The sequence below is a fragment of the Haliotis cracherodii genome, unplaced genomic scaffold (genome assembly GCF_022045235.1).
Source record: "Haliotis cracherodii isolate W230 unplaced genomic scaffold, xgHalCrac1.p SCAF_7, whole genome shotgun sequence".
NCBI classification, from domain to species: domain Eukaryota; kingdom Metazoa; phylum Mollusca; class Gastropoda; order Lepetellida; family Haliotidae; genus Haliotis; species Haliotis cracherodii.
In genome coordinates, this window is record NW_027266330.1 from 30,942,658 (window position 1) to 30,958,752 (window position 16,095).

General features: G+C 41.0%; 1 protein-coding gene across 1 annotated transcript in view; it reads right to left on the bottom strand.

Moving 5' to 3' along the window:
- LOC139447334 (enolase-phosphatase E1-like) overlaps nucleotides 1–16,095 on the bottom strand; it is a 66,701-nt gene that overhangs the window by 28,573 nt on the left and 22,033 nt on the right. The window lies entirely within an intron of this gene.

The following is a 16,095-nucleotide window of genomic DNA, read 5'->3' on the forward strand; positions in this document are numbered from 1 at the left end:
ATTCAATACCGAGTCTGGACCAGACAATCCAGTGATTCATATCATGAGCATCGATCCACACAATTGGGATACGATGATATGCATCAACCAAGTCAGCGAGCCTGACCACCCGATCTCATCAGTCACCTCTAACGCAAACGGGGGCTGCTGAAAACCTATTCTAACCTGGATCTTCGCGGCTAAAATGTTAATTAAATGAAATAGGTGCTTCACGATATAAATAATTGAGTCAATGAGTCCATCCTTGAAAAATAAAAATGGCGCGTTTAAACAATAGAATGAGGTCATAAATGTGTTTTAGTTGGTAAATCAACCACAAACAAAACCCAAGAACGAGTTCAAACCGTTGTTATCTGCTACCAGTCACTTTGAATGACTGATCAGAATGCTTAAGACGAAAAAGTTTTCAAAGCCTCTGAAAGCCGTATTTATACATTAGCTATATCAGGACGCAACCGTCACGTCAAGAAGCCACACAACCTCAGACACGGTGCCGAGAAGAAGGAATCCTTATATCTACCGGATCAATTGGATTATCTGCCTTGTTTTCGATTGGCTACAGCTCAGGCAGATATCGTACTTTTTCGCTCTTCAGGCATATGTTTTCGCGACTGAACTTTGATTAAAACTCTATTGGTTCTAATTCTATCAGGTTATGTACTGAGGGTCTTGGCTTCCGATTGTTCGGTATAAACAACCCTAAGAATTAGGCACTTCTTGTGCAATGAGTTATTGATGTTGCGTTACGAATATTAATTACAGTGTACGATTTTTATTGAAACATTTACTTAACCTGAGAAAAAGAATAACGCTTACAGCCGCATCAACAATCTTGAAGTAAGTAGACCATATTCTGACTGGGAATATATGCTGATAAAAATATAGATATAGATAGATGTTTGAATCATTGTCTCTCTTCACAACATAAAACGTCAACGCCAGAGAGTAACCAGTCTCGATTATCGGCAGAAACAGATTCCTTTGGCCAAAGGCCAAATAGCTGTGAAAGTTACATGAATTGATCACTGAAAATCAGTGATGCCATCAGGTCTTCTCGAGTAGGGTGAACAAGTCCTGCAACTCAAACTATCTTTAAGTGATGTTAATAATTACACTTATAAGTATAGTCAGGATTGTACTCTTTGTTTCAATAGTTAAAAAGCATCCGGTATTTTGGTCATTTTCACTTGCAAAATTCGTCGTGGACAAGAACGATTAAGACAAAGGTATTCAATCCCAGATAATATGTTTATTTTACAGGCTATTATTATGAAAGAATATACAGGCACAACGGGGAATGGTTTTCTATATTTTTGTTGATTTTTTAAAGCATTTGATTCCTGATTTATATGAAGAAACAAACTTGGTATATATGTCGTTATCATTGAATTATGACATGGGCAAATTATTAAAAAGTTCAGCATTTCGGTACGGCGTGTGGTATGCATGCTCATACTATCAATCACTGGTTGGTCTGGTCCAGACTCGACCAAGTGGGCGTCATATAGCTGGAATATGTCCGACTGTGCGTAAACCGGGCTACATGACCTAAGAATCGGTCGTCAAGCCACTTTATCGAAATAGCAATCAAATCCAAAATGTAAAACTTAATACATTCTAAACGACTTTTCCGCGACACAATTCTGACAATATAAGGCGTCGTAATAATACAAGAAAATAGTCAATCGAAACTTTAAATTGCCTTCTCAAAGGATATCCTTCTTTTCTAGTTTAATCATAGTCTAACCTTTACAACAGAGCGAGGACAACAATGCTGAAATGGACACAATTTACAGAGGCGAGAAGACATAGGCAGGGGCTTGTGCAGCTCGACCTTGTGATAAGCTTTGACTTTGAGGAATGCTGTTCTCAGCTGTAAACTGTCTATTTACAGCCTGGGTCTACACGACGTAATCCATGCAGTGTGTACAGTGGTGACGTTTTATCAGCATGAAGTATCTTCTAAATACGTATATAGAACAGCACCAAACTCCAAGCTCTCTGTTGTCCCCAAAACTTGAATTACATTTTCTTTATAGATTTCTATCGTGATATCTGCGCGAAATGTATTGCCACACATCCTTTGAATATTGTAACCTATAATTGTAGATTTAATTATTTAAATATGCCTACCGACAATGACCGAAAGAAATTACTATTCTAAGAATATTAGCATATTGTGATGCGGCCGTCAAATCGGCTGTTTCAATCAGGAGAAGTTTATTGTGATTTGACAACCTCTGATTGACCAATCGGAATCGAGTAATTTCCAACCTTATGGTAGAATTAGCATCAAGTATCTTCTAAATGAATAAATAATCCAATTTGTCTTCGAAGTCAAACATTTAAGAATTGAGTTCCATATTTCTTGATTTTATGGAGCTTAAACGAAAAATAGGTGTGCATCGCGAATTTATGTATGGAGTGCACAAAATTGAAGTCATTCTTATAAATGTCGAAGTAAACACTAAAAACTTACAGACCGCTTATTTAAACATTAACACAAAAACCGTTGACATGTATGTTGAAATCAGCGACAAAAATGCAACACAAGCCCCGCCCATTCTTTCATCAGCCCAAAGAGTGACAGTAGTCTGTGCTGGTGGGCGTGGCCCTCTTTTTCGTTCATGATTGTTTAGCCAATCAAATGCATTGGACTTACGTGCAATTTATTTACTCAAAAATAAAGGCTGAAGATTATTAATTCAATGTTCTTTGAAAGAGATTGAAGACGAATTTATTATATACTTCAGTGTGAAAGACTGCGTTTTCTGAAGTTGAGAAAAGTAATATTTTCATTGAAGTGAACTTATTATTAACACTTGATATTTCGCTGCAGTGAACATAACACTTTGACAGAATTATTGTCATACAAGAGTTACCTCCCCTCCAATTGTCTCCCTTTATCGTAAGTATCCAACCCGTACACAACGACGACGCTCGTTTAACGTTAGTCTAGTTACGTACATCCACAAGGCAAAATAATGACAGATGGTCATTTATGGAGTTAAAATCGCTTCTTGCCGTTTGTTATTCGTGAAAATATCTCCTTTACCCTCGTCACGCGTTGAGAGAAAAATATTTCACTCGACACATGAAATATCCCCAATATACTTTTTGTTAATTTGTTGGAAATATAATGATTTAAGGAAAATATATATGGAACGATAATATTAATTACATCCTGATTATAGAGCGTCCGCCCGGAGGGCGGAAGGTCCGGGGTTCGATCCCCGACAGCGTCATACCAAAAGACGTTAAAAGATGGTACTTGTTGTTACCCTGTCTGGCGCTCGGCATTAAGGGGCTAAAACAAGGACTGGTCGGCTCGGAGTCAGTATACTGTGTCTGAGTGGGGTATTCATGTTAAACTGCGGCATGGTATCTCAGTGAGCAAGCACTATAAATCGGCATCAGTCCGGACTAGCACAAGCAGCCACACACACACATGTGCATGCACGTTGCTATTATATAAGTGCAATAATATTGGACGCGACGTTAAACCCAATTTCACCTCACATCCTGTTTAAGATAAAACTAAGAAATATGTCTATCTATCTACACACTAAAAGCTTTTACACACCTGATAGTATCTAAAGAAGATAATGCTGAAGATAATGTATCGTCGAAATATGATATACTATAATAGCATTTCATTGTGGGGAAATCGTCAATATGAAACACGTAACTATGTTTTTCGTTTGTTGTTTAACGTCGCACTCAGCAGTATTCCAGCTATATGACGGCGGTCTGTAAATAATCGAGTCTAGACCAGACAATCCGGTGATTGAAATGATAGGCTTCGATCAACGCAACATGGTAACGATGACTTGCAAATCACCCAACTTGAACCAAACTGCCCAACGGTCTGCGTTTCCCAAATCCCAAAGTGACAGAGAAATAAATGTCACATTTGGATTATATCAATTAATGCTCAGATACACATTGCACATATGAACGTCATCTGCGCTTTTGGTTGCGAAACACACTAGCCGTTTGTTGATTAGCGGTATCCTCGTAATACTGGCCAACTCGGCTTCGTGACGGGAGTGTGGCCAACGCCAGCAAATTGTCGTCTCACCCTACTCCCTGGGGGTATATGATTCATAGATACAATTACCGTCTGGACGTGACTACCGGGACTTCCCGTATTATGGCCCAAGCGTAATTACACTCATGGGCCTAAACACGGAAATAATTCCGCATTTAGGCAACTGGACTTAAATTCGTATATTTATCTTGAAGTGACCTTCCTTTACTTAATAACTTACTCCCTTCGAAAGTTAATACGTTGCGATGCACTACACGGGGCAAATCCCAATTTGAATTCAATAGTAACTCCTGTTCAAAGTGAAAATTCATGTTTCATATTTCCTCTTTTAAAACAAGTTTAAAGTTTCTGATTTTTTCAGCAAAGGGTATCCTTGTTTTAGGTAAGAAAGCGTTAACTTCCGCAATTGAGCCCAGGGCTTAATTTCGGATTACATATTGGAAATAAAAAACACACTATTTTCCGGGGAGTCCCGGTAGGTGCCTGGTACTGACACACACACATGTTTTTTGTGCTTCTTTGGAATGGATGCTGTGTTATTAATGGCTTCACTCCTGGAGTTGTTCAGCGTCTGCGAAAGCGGAGCACCCTATCAAGAGATGTTTTTGTTTTGTTTGCTAATTTGTTTGTTTGTAACGCCGCACTCAGCAATTTTCCAGCTATATGACGGCGGTCTGTAAAATAATCGAGTTTTGGACCAGACAATGCAGTAATTCATGAGCATCGATCAACTCAATTGGAATACGATTACATGCATCAACCAAGTCAGCGAGCCTGACCACCCGATCCTGTTAGTCGCCTCTTATGACAAGCGTAGTCGCCTCTTACAGCAAGAGATGTGATGGAATGAGAGGGGAAGTTGCAAGGGGCACGAACTTACACATAGTACGAGATAATACTGGCTTTGATGGAGTTAGTACTGTCAAGACGTTAATTCTGGGTCTCGTAAATTTATACTGGCTCTCAACTCTCAAACGTTTTTACTTATAAGTTAATACTGGATCTCAAGAAGTAAATTAGTACTGACAACGTGGTTTTACGCCGCTTTTAGCAATATTCCAGCAATATCACGGCAGGGGATACCACAAATGGGCTTCACACATTGTACCCATGTCAAGAATCGAACCCACGTCTTCGGCGTGCCGAGCGAACGCTTTAACCACTCGGCAACCCGACCGCCCCTATATGGGCGAGAGATATTGACGATGCTAAGTTAAACGTAGCATACAACGTCAACCCCAGAGATTATTGTCTTTCTTTAATATATTATAATTTACGCCTAATTAATTACTCTTACTACAGTTTATATATATATATATGGAGAAAACATACGCGAATCATTACGCAGCGAGTTGACAATTCTTTTCGCTATGCCAGTTTGCGCTAAAAAAATAGCCATGCGAGGGGCATGGGTCGCTGTTCGGCTTATCCCGGAATAACACGACTTGGTCACGAATGAATTCAAGGGTTTCTATCTGTGACGTCACGACAATGTGAATGTACAGTCATTTGTCACCTGTCAGCCTGGTAGGATGGCCGACAGTGATCAACACCTTTCTGATGTTGACGTTTCTTCTTACAGGCAAATAAATACATTTTAACGAAACTCCGTCTTCGAATACTTGTCTGGGACAACTAGAAGCCTGACCCTGCGGCACCTGTAACAGCGTTTCCTATTTCCTCTGTCCTGTCAGCTTCTATTATCACCTTATTTCCCGCTCTGAATCTTTTCTGTATTCTTAAAATAAGCCGGGAGGCTATAACATGCGCTGTTCGTTAACACAGCTACATCCCTAAGGCCGTAGTTAACTTTTTTTTGACAGGGGGACAAATAAGATTATTCATTTCATATTCAAGTTAACTTTCACAAGGAAAAATGTTATCTATAAAAAATCCCCCGCTGGCTACGGCACTGATCCCACTCAATGTGCCTCATCCTAGATCAATAAACAGGGCCAAATCGTGATGTATATTTTTAACAAATCTTTTTTTTTAAATTCCCGACATAATATCCTTGTCCATGACATAATCCTCTTGAGGCGGATCGACGTATGATGGCATGTCCAAATCAAATGTCGGAATATCACGACTTAGGTATGAAACCCACTTCATGGATTCTGAAACTCGATCCTATTTGTGGAAAACTCGAAGCATGGCTGTTCTTAAGCAAAGGCTATTAGTCCTTTGTATGTGTTCATTTCAACAAGCAATCGCATTAGTTGTTTTAAGTGCGACACTGTGAAGGCATGTTTGTGCCATTTTCAGCCACCCCCACAAAAGTGCGCCGTAAATCCAAGAAGCAGATAATCAACGGCAGCTGGTCTGCGATTCGCCGAGGGCAGGTGGACAGAAGACTGATGACATCATTCACTACTATACTCTTCTCGCGCACGGTTTGACCTTGAACAAAATAAACTACCGAGGCAAAGATAGTATACGCTTGAAAATTGGATTTGGCCAAAAAGTTACATACGTTATCAAAACGGTACTAGGTTGAAAACGGTCGCAGAAACGCTGCAAACTTTAGGTCCAAAACACAACGGGATACCCGCTATCAACATTAGACGATCAGGGTTGTAGTCATGAAATACATCACAATCGAATAACCGGACCCGTGAAGATACGGGGGTAGAGTGAGTGAGTGAGTGAGTGAGTGAGTGAGTGAGTGAGTGAGTGAGTGAAATTTAACGTCACATCGGCAGTCTTCGGCAACCCATGCTTGCTGTAAGAGGCGACTAACGGGATCGGGTGGTCAGACTCGCTGACTTGGTTGATGCTTCGTCATCGTATCCCAGTTGTGTGGATCGATGCTCATGATGTCAATCACTGGATTGTCTGGTCCCGACTCGATTATTAACATACCGCCGTCATATAGCTGGAATATTGGTGAGTGCGGCGTTAAACAACAAACAAACAAACAAGCAAACAATCGAATAACCATTTCTTGTTTGTTCCATTTGTATCTACCATCAAACATTGGTGTATACGTTCTCTGACCCGACAGTTTAGTTCTTGAAAGACTGAGTGAGTTGGGTGTAACGCCGCTTTTAACGGTATTCCAGTTATATCATGGCGTGTCAGCTAAATGTGGGAGGAAAGCCCGAAGTGATGTTCTTAAAACAATTATTGATAATCAAATGTAAAACGTAATGCCAGTTTGTAGACACAGTTTCAGATTATCGAGACGACAGTCTGGACACACGAAGAAACATCGTTAACACGAATCTTCCGGGATTATCATATCACATCGATTTATCCGTATTTCGAGACAATGGAGCTGCCAACACGAGGTCAGTATACAGATACGGATTCCTGAGAGACCACATAGACAATTTATGATGGCGTTCTATTGACGAGGTTTCATTGTATGGGTAATATCTGAAATTGATCACATTGTACTCCATCCTCATCAGATCGATATGTGGATGATATCGATCGTAATCGGACAGTCTGGAACATAAAATTCCCTCTAGATCAACTTTGAATCATTGTTCGTTTCTGTTAAAAATATATTATTGGTATACACAATTCTCTTTCTGCCTTTAATCCGTGTCTTATTTGTACCAGATAAAGCCTCGGTTATCCGGATCATATGGTTTGTATGGAGTTGCTAATTGGCGGATAAATGAAGGTGTGTCATGAACTTGATCAAAACGCTTAAACCCGGAATGTGGAATTTTAGGGAGATTTTTAAGATTAAATGTTTTATCCTAATATATCTTGGCGTACTCGAACAATCCTGTAGTATTAATAGTTAACATATTTATATATATTAACATTTGTAAGCGCTTTGAGCACGCTTAGGGGTGAAGGTTAGCGCTATATAAGATGTTATATTATTATGTGTTTATTATTAAACACACCGCATGACTCACCGTCAAATGAGAACAGGCACGTAGCGTGTCTCAGTGTGAAACACAAAATAACAGTCAAGTGGTGGGCAGATGAGCATGCAAATAGATTATCGTGTTTGTGATCGATTCCATACATTCATTGCAACACGTGCACGTCACTTTTCAATAAGGGTTCATAGAAACTTGGACATGCGGAGGACATGTTTGATTTTCAGTCGCCCACCCTCTGAATGATGGTTTTGTTTTGCCACCCACCTCTCCAGATGTGAATTCATGATATAAGATCGAACCTATCCTTGATCAATTTCGCGTGGGCCCCCGCTCTACCGTTCTTAGTCCACCAAGTGATACCTCGAGGCGGAGCGCGGTACGATATAATCAAATATTAATTAAGCCTTTGAGCCCATGGCCATAGCAATTAAGGGCCGTCAATCTGATTCTATTCACACGTACACCGACGGCTACTGGATCTAACGCCGCTAAAACACGGCATCGTAACCTCATTGCATGTCAAAGGGTTAACTGACGTAAGGCAGTGAGAGAGAAAGACAGAGAGGCATAAACAATGGCTGTGGAAGTGAACAAATTTTGAGTATTATACTCCCACCAGGCGCCAACTGACCCGTTGAAAACACTGTGGTATATTGCAACAAGTTGGACTGTAATATTCGCCACGCAACAACACATACTCAATCATCATAAGAATACAAATCCGGTCCATCGTCTCGTAGACAACACCCTAATTCAGTACACACAATCACCACTGTCACGTACACAACACCCTAATCCAGTACACACCCCCACCACCACTGTCACGTACACAACACTCTAATCCAGTACACACCACCACAACCACTGTCACGTACACAACACAGTACCCTAATCCAGTACACACCCCCACTGTCACGTACACAACACAGTACCCTAATCCAGTACACACCCCCACTGTCACGTACACAACACCCTAATCCAGTACACACCACCACCACTGTCACGTACACAACACACTAATCGAGGATACACCACCACCACTGTCACGTACACAACACACTAATCCAGTACACACCGCCACCACTGTCACGTACACAACACCCTAATCCAGTACACACCACCACCACTGTCACGTACACAACATCCTAATCCAGTACACACCACCACCACTGTCACGTACACAACACCCTAATCCAGTACACACCACCACCACTGTCACAACACCCTAATCCAGTACACACCACCACCACCGTCACGTACACAACACCCTAATCCAGTACACACCACCACCACCGTCACGTACACAACACCCTAATCCAGTATACCCAAGCGTGATCATGATGTGCATCTAATGGTTTTTCGGAGTGTTAATGGATCTCAGTGCAGAAACGGGAACGCTGGAAATCTGATTGTATGAGATACATTACCGTCCATGACAACGTGACCTTCACGCCTGTAGCCTGATCATCTACCGACGCCTCTATGTGTCACTGATGGGAAGGAGTCGAACCTATATCAACATGTGTGGCGTCACGCGGGACTATAACACACACTTTGTAAACGCCGCTAAGTGCTTTTGGAATATCCTTGGTGAAAAAAGAACATTACCACGACTGGTGAAAGTGTAAAGTAAGGGAGACCTTGTAACAAAATGCAGAGGTGTACTTACCACCGCGATACAAGATTAGCATCGTAACATTATTTTGTTTCATATGAATTCGAAAGTATTCGCTTTGTTTCCGAAATCTCATTCCGAAACTATGATTAAGCACTATTGCCTTTCGGCAAATGGGATTGGTTTTGCTAAAAGCTGGTGATTTTTATCTCCAGCATCAATTTCACACGGGACTAATTACCGGTTACAATAGCGCCGGAATAGCTTTAGTACCTTTTTCATCCATTTAACAAATAAATATCTCTCAACAAATGATCGTATTACAACAGAGAGTGGCAAAATGAATATTTAAGTGAATATTTAATTTATAATATGAAGTAGAATGTGAAGAGGGCTTAGCGGGGGGAGAGAGGGCGAGATAGAGAGAGGAAGAAGGGAATAGGGATGAATGGAAGAGATACAGGGAGTGAGAAGGATAAGGGACGAAGAGGTTAACTGACCAGAGAGAGAGAGAGAGACAGAGAGAGAGAGGGTTTTATAGTGCTTTCCCACAGTACATAGACTCCTAGACGCCCCCTCAATGCCGTACGCAAGGTATGGTAACGACACATACCGTCTTTTGGTTTGACGTGACCGGGGATCAAGTCACTGGCCTTCCGCTCTCCGGGCAGACGCTCTGTCCTATAAAGCCACGGAGGTGGGGAGAGAGTTGATATTTATTTCAAACCTAAACTATGGCAGTGAAAGCGAACCAATTCTGACGCATCATATTCCCCCCAAGACGTCAACTTACCCGTCGTATGACACATGACAATGTCAAATTCATTATCTGAAGACCCCTCGTCACAAATGGAACCAGATTTGGTTTTAGAGTTGATTAACAGAGTGTGCAATCAACTGCCATCATCAAGCGTCGCGTGTCCAGTCCGACAATGAGGTGAACAGATCGAATACGTATTGTCAATTTGCTTCCAGTCATAACTGGGGATGTTCGTTTGATTCGCGGATCGTTAATGCTGCACCAAGACGTCATGAAGATCAGGTGAGTGAGTGAGTGAGTTTTTACATCGTTTGAACAGTGTTTCAGTCACGACGCGTCAGCTAGACGAGCACGGATATGGAGCTACCAAGCTTAGAATCATTGCAGAGCGAAGCGGGATTCGAACTTACAATTTACGGCGCGCTTCATTCGTTCGTTCGTTTGTTGTCTGTCGCCGCACTCAGCAATATTTCCAGCTCTATGACGGCGGACCAGACAATCCAGTGATTGACTGACATCATGAGCATTCATCTACGCAAATGGGATACGATGACATGCATCAACCAAGTCAGCGAGCATGCCGTCCGATCACGTTAGTCGCCACTTACGACAAGAATAGTCGCCTTTTACTTTAAGTATAGCGGTGCGTTGGATGACTGGGCTAGTCGTGCCTAATACGTTTTCAAGAACAAGCATCAAGGCTTAAAGGCGTTTTGAGTGAGTGAGTGAGTGGCCGCTTTTAAAACCATTCCAGTTATATTACGGCGTGTCAGCTTAATGTGGGAGGAAAGTCCGAAGTGATGCAGGTCTGAGACGTTTACCACTTCGTAGAAACCCACGAGCACGGGCATGGTGCTGACAAACCTAGAAACATGATCGGGGCGAACCGGGGTTCAAACCCACAATCAATAGTTTCTGGCGTGGCCAAGGGACGCAACTCTGCACAGCGAATTGCGGCGCCTCAGACGAATGGTGTTTAGTGTGATATGTCGGCCGCGTATGTACAATAAGCTACGGGTATGGTGCTGACTGACCATCTATCTTAATGAGATCGATTCTGGTCTGGGTGTCGAACCTAGGACCTTTTAACCATTGGGTCAGTATGCGACATCGAAAAAGAGTTTCACATTTACTCTGCCAAAACTCACGTTTATGTTTTTTTATGAGTATTTATCAACAGATAATAAATTTTGGAGTACATATTCACGGGGACGGTGGGCTAGCCTAGTGGTCCGCTCGTCATGCCAAAGGACCATGGTTCCATTCCCCAAATGGGTAGAATGTGTAAAGTCGTGGCATTGCTGGAATATTGATTGAGCGGCATAAAACAACACTCACTCACATAATCACATGGATATGAGAATGTAACTTTCAATTCGCATATAAATGTCAAGTATCTATAGGTGAAAAAAATGTTTAAAAAATATCTATGGGTAGATTAAGTACAATTGTTGTTTGATAGGTCAAAAGCAATCCGCCAACGGCAGTTAATTGACTGTTCATTTCACAGGGCCATTGATCTGTTCTTTGTACAGGAAATTACCAACATGACGCCACGCAGAAGACAAAATCGCTGACGAAGGGCAAAAGATATGATATTTTGATTTGAAGAGAAGATCGTCTCTTGAAGGTCGTGACTGTATCTAACCAAGGTCATATTGCCTTAGCCGTGCCGGAATTGCAATTTAACTCCATGATACGCCCTTTTTAACCTTTGTCGTCAGCACCATACCCATGCTCGTGGTTTTCACCGAAGTGGTAAGCGTCTCAAATCTGGGTCCTTTAGGTGGTCGGTGATTCAATCCCACGCCGCACCATACCAAAAAAAGGTTAAAAGAGAGTTGCATCCCTTGGGCAGGCCAGAAATCTATCATTTGTGGTTTCGAATCCAGGTTCGCTCCGATTATGTTCCTAAGTTTGTCAGCACCATGCTCGTGGATTTGATCAAACTGGTAAACGTCTAAGACCTGCATCACTTCGGGCCTTAAGCTGACATGCCGGTATATAACTGGAATATTGGTAACTGTTTAAAGCGGCGTTTAGCCCAACTCACTTCACTTTATTTCAGTACTTGTAGCCCACGGGCCTTTTTGTACAGACGAAATACAATTAAGAGGCAAACAGTATAAGATATAATCATTTCTTTGCTTTTTAACAAAAGCAGTTTTAACATAATTGCACATAAAACAAGTACTTTGCTGTATTCATATTGATAATATGGTCTTGCGATGACAGTAGTGTATTAAACTTTAGAATATTTGGAAAGATGTCAAATTTAGATTTTATGTAACTTTGCTTAAGATGGCTATAAGCTGGACAAATTAACAAAAAGTGATATTCATTTTCGATATGGTTTAAGTTACAAACTTTATCTTTTGTCGTCCACGTTCAATTTCTAAATTGTGTGAACTAAGCCGAAAACGAGTCGATGTGGTTCTGAATTTATGTACTGTTATACTACTAAAATAGTTCTCACATAAAACTAATGTTTTAAACTGTGCATGATAAGCCATTTGGGGGCTTTCAGATAAATCACTATGCCAAACCTGAAAAAAAACCTTTTAACCGTTGACATAACATATTTAAAAATACGGTTTTATTACCACATGTTTGAAAGAACCAGACATCACCAAATCATAATCTAAACTTCAAACTAACCCAACTCGTTCCCTCAATGTTATTACGAGTAATACAATCCTAAACACAATGTTTCATCCAAACCAACTAGCCAAGCCAAAATGTATACTAGGAAAATGTCAAGTTAGGATTACACATGAACCTCTTGCTGGTTACGCTTGTTTGGACTTACATACACGTTGACTCTCTCTCCATCAATATGGATGTAGCCTAAGATTCTTGTATTGACAACTTCGTAGGTTTACCGTTATTCTCATGCAGCCTTCAGAACCCAAACGCAGCTACATACATGTTGAACCATATATTTTGAACTCGATTCCCAGGAGTAATAGAAGTGCCTTAGCCAAATTCAGAAGCGGAGTAGCCCCAATAAACATAGAGACTGGACGATACACAAATACACCGATGGAGGAGAGAACGTGTTTTTACTGTAAGGATGAAGTTGAGGATGAAATCCATGTTTTCTTACACTGTCCCCTTTATAATGATATACGTTCTACCCTCTTAAGTATATGTGTGGATAAATGTTGTACCTTAAATGATTTTACAGATGTACAGAAAGTTAGCTTCATCTGAGCCCATCCGGATGTTGTTGTTTTTTTCCGCCAAAACCTGCAAACTTTTAATACAGAAGCGGAAACAAGTGTTATACTGTAATCGGTAATGGTGTTTATTTTATGATATTTCAAATGGTATATTTTCTATGTTCTTAGTTTTGTAGTGATAACCTTTTATGTGTATATAGTTTTATGTTTTGTGTATTTTTAGTTCATATACAGTCTCTCGTAACCCGTAAAGGGTGGTTTACTTTTTATTGTATTTTGTATAGCATATTTTTACCCGTACTTGTGAGCTGAGACTTAAATAAATTATCTGTCTGTCTGTTACAATTAGATTACCTCACTGCAATAGAGCTGTGAAAAGAGAGACAATTGTTGTCCAGTGAATCAATCCTCAGTTCATCCCTAATTTATATCTTTATTTCCTCGGAGTAGAATTGCGGTTATTTTTGCTGATTCAATGTCCCCCGAACCGTGGAATGAGTGTGGCAAATAACGTCATTCAAAACCCTTCGTGAGAGAATCAAGCCGGCTCGCAAAATAATATCGCCAGGCCAAGCACGTCTGGCGCAATCACACAAGTCAGCTGGTACGTTAATCTCATGCTATCAATCATCCAAGGGACATTGTCCAATGAAATTACTGAGCAAAATGGGACGGCGTATGATCCAATCAGATACACGTGACGGGAAAAGAAGTTCAACAGGCATCCTAGCTGGCTTTGGGGTCGGTCGGAATCAGAAAAAAATATGCGTATGCGAATAATTGAAATCTCAGCCTTTTTTGCGATTTGTTATTAAGAATAAATTTCTTTTACCGTAAAATAAAACAACATCAACACGCTGTTTGATTACAATTTGAGTTGTGTGATATTGGCAGATCCAGCACGACTATTCTGACCCCGAGGCGCCTATTCTGACCTACATGTGTTAATTCTGACCCCGAAGCGTCTATTACCATCTTCCCGAGGCAAGGAATTAAAATACAAGTAGGCTGGAATTTTTCTGGGCTCGATTGCAGCGCCACCAGGGGAAATTACGAGTTATGTCCCTTCTATGTCCCTACTCTTGACCAATCAGATTCCACCTCTCATATCACTTGCATTTGTTTCAAACAAAATGGCGGCGCCCAGTCAAAACGATCTGATCGATAATCAAAATCTATGTTGCAATTAAAAGGGTCTTACATCAAATCACGTCAGCACCTTCATTAGCAAAATGAAAAGATTTGGAAAATATCTTTTGACGCCAAGATGACGGTACACATGCTTTGCAAATCCTGCAATCGACCGAAATCTGCACCGCAGTTTACGCACCGGTTATGCGATTTTGATTGGACTATGCATAAACTCGTTAGTCCAGCCAAAATGTAACTCCATAATTGCAGCCTAGTTCGGCAAAGATGGAAACTGGACTTTTAAGGACTGTTAACTCCCTTGCACAGGGAGGATGGTCTTTTCCAAGCTCAAGATGCCTTTCTGACCCTCATGGGTCTATTCTGAATTGGCTGATCGGAGATTTAAGTAAAACGCGCCTCCTCAAAACGTATTACGGTGCACGGAGTTATACGATATGTACATGTGTATATTCTTGTAAATATATACTGGGAGTCATATCCATGCATTACCTATCTATACGTATCTGTCCACATACGTACATCTACCAACCTACCTATGTACATGCTCCTACATATACTACCTAATTACATTGTACCACAAGTGAAGATTCGGGTTGGAATAGGCCTTTGAACAGCAACCCATGCTTGTCCTAAGACATTTGCGTAGATCGTTGCTCATGATGCCCATCACTGGATTATCTGGTCCAGACTCGCCTTTTTTCAGACTGCCGTCATATAGCTGGAATATTTGGCGTACCTACCTACCTACCCACCCACCAATCCTTGGCGTACGGGGATATATCTCATGACGAGCAAAACCTGTTTCGACCGGCTCTGGTTCTCAACCTCATTTTGAAAATTTAAAAATACACAATCTGAAACATTTTCTCCAAGAAAAGACGCTAAGAAGTTGTACGGCTTAGAGAAGAAATAGCACTGATGGTCTTCTACTTTTAGGTGTCTCCTTAAAAAAAGGTATAACCGTAAAAGTGTTTCATTTTCCTTAGAACTGCTGCAATCGGGTTTACTGATTATGTCCGATGCCGAAACCAGATGCTTTCATTTCCTGGTCGAATCCTACAAAACTCGAAGCAGGCTTCTTTAGCCGATAACTGTCATACACACCCGCCGAATGACGTCATACCGCGTGACTTATTGACAGCTGAGGTGACTTGAATACATGTCATTTCCAAACCGTATCGACCGAAGTGTTGATACCGTTAGATTGTCAATACCGCCATCCTCAAAGCAGTAAGAAATCCAGGACTTCATCCAATCCAGAGTTCAGAGTGTGTATGATGAAGGAGACATAACTCCCTGTGCGATTAGCATCGCTGTAGAAACGGCTTTTGGTGGCATTACATCCGCTTTTATTAAGGTTTTATTAGGAAAAGATTAGTGTCTTTGGACCACAACAACAGCGCATTATCTTCTCTAGTTGGGCTGATTGGCGGTTTAATGCCTGGTGTAGCTCCTGGTTACGACATGGTATTCATTTGAAGTAAACGATG